At 34.6% G+C, this 1,594-nt stretch overlaps 1 pseudogene; it reads left to right on the top strand.

Moving 5' to 3' along the window:
• The first annotated feature begins 440 nt into the window (after nt 1-440).
• LOC128563333 (sodium/bile acid cotransporter 5-like) lies at nt 441-1,289 on the top strand (annotated as a pseudogene).
• Nucleotides 1,290-1,594: the final 305 nt, after the last annotated feature.

Genomic DNA, 1,594 nt, shown 5'->3' with positions numbered 1-1,594 from the left:
AAGGGATGTTCACTGAATATTTATTTGATTTTTGAATGAATAAAATAACAAAAGACCTCCAGGCCTTTGCAGTATTTGTTTTAGATTTTTGATCCTGACTACAATTAGTGTAAAAGAAAGAGAACTAAAAAGTGACACCAATGTTTTAAATTACAGAAAATAAGAAGCTGATGTTTTCAGTAGCAGAAATGAGGCAGTCAAGATGAAAGGGATTAGGTTTCTGTTGTGATACATGGAATCTGATAAATGCCATGGCTTTTAAATTTTCTTACCTGCAAGTTAAACAGTTTGTATCTTTTAATAGATAGATTTATACTTGAAACACACAGTAGTCACTCCTACTAGACTTTGATCCCATAAAGACAAGTATTACCCAAGTCAACATCAGTTCAACTGTACAAAGAAAGTGTCTTGATAAAAATGACCTGTTTAGTCATAAAATGTTTAGTTTACCAGTGATATTGTTAAATAAATCTGCATTTGGCTGTGAGATTGAAGAGATCAATTCTATTTTTTTTCTTATGCCAACGTGTGGATTTCTTTTGTCTCAGGTTTTGGCATTACCTGAAGCACAAGTTTTTGGATTTGTAATGCCCTCACATGCCCAGGAGGGGGTGGGGTTATCTCTTTTCCTGCTTCCAGGAGGAGATATCACTTTGGCCACTTTGATGACTTGCATGTCAATATTCGTGGCTCTGATAATAATATCTCTCAATTCTTATAGATTCAGTAAGATATTAGGGTTACCAGGTACATTGTACATTACTGTTGCTAAAATTGTGTTCACTTTCCTTGTCCTACTTACACCAGTATCAGTGGGAATAGTCATCAAGCGTAGAATATCTGAAAAGGCAAATGACTTAGAGAGAATAATTGGATCTCTGAGTTTTATTTTAATTTTTACAGGGATTTATTTGACTTTCAGAATGGGATTAATGTTCCTAAGGACAGCTAATGTGGGGCTGCTTCTGTTGGGTCTCTTAGTTCCTGCTTTGGGTTTGTTGTTTGGGTACTCCTTTGCTAAAGTGTGTATGTTGCCTCTTCCTGTTTATAAAACAGTTGCTATTGAAAGTGGGACCTTAAATAGTTTCTTAGCACTCACCATCATTCAGCTCTCTTTCTCACCATCAACTCAGGCCAAGGCAGAGTTAGCCTCTATGGCTTCTTGTACAGTAGCCATGTGTTCTGGATGTGAAATATTACTGATCCTTCTGAGCTACAAGGCTAAAAATAGATGTCTCTTTAGTGTAAATGATGAATGAAAAAGACTTCCATATTCCAACAATTAAAGCATTCTTTTATTCCTTCACTTCTGTGGGAGATTTGAAGAATATTTAAAATTACACCTGCTCTCAAGTGTCTTTTGATATGTGTAAAATTTGACATTAGTTAGAGGGAGGAATATATATATATATAGAGAGAGAGGAATCTATATATATATACAGAGAGAGAGAGAGAGAGAATGTGTATGTTATCCAGAGAGTTATATATAGTTAGATAGTATATAATATGTATAGTTAGATATAGATACATGTATAATCATACATGCTAAGCAGCTCATGCATGGTATAGATGGTAAATACTATGCAGGAAT

The sequence above is a fragment of the Nycticebus coucang genome, chromosome 13 (genome assembly GCF_027406575.1).
Source record: "Nycticebus coucang isolate mNycCou1 chromosome 13, mNycCou1.pri, whole genome shotgun sequence".
Taxonomy (NCBI): domain Eukaryota; kingdom Metazoa; phylum Chordata; class Mammalia; order Primates; family Lorisidae; genus Nycticebus; species Nycticebus coucang.
The sequence above is the reverse complement of the archived record's forward strand: the minus strand, read 5'-3'. Positions and strand labels throughout refer to the sequence as shown.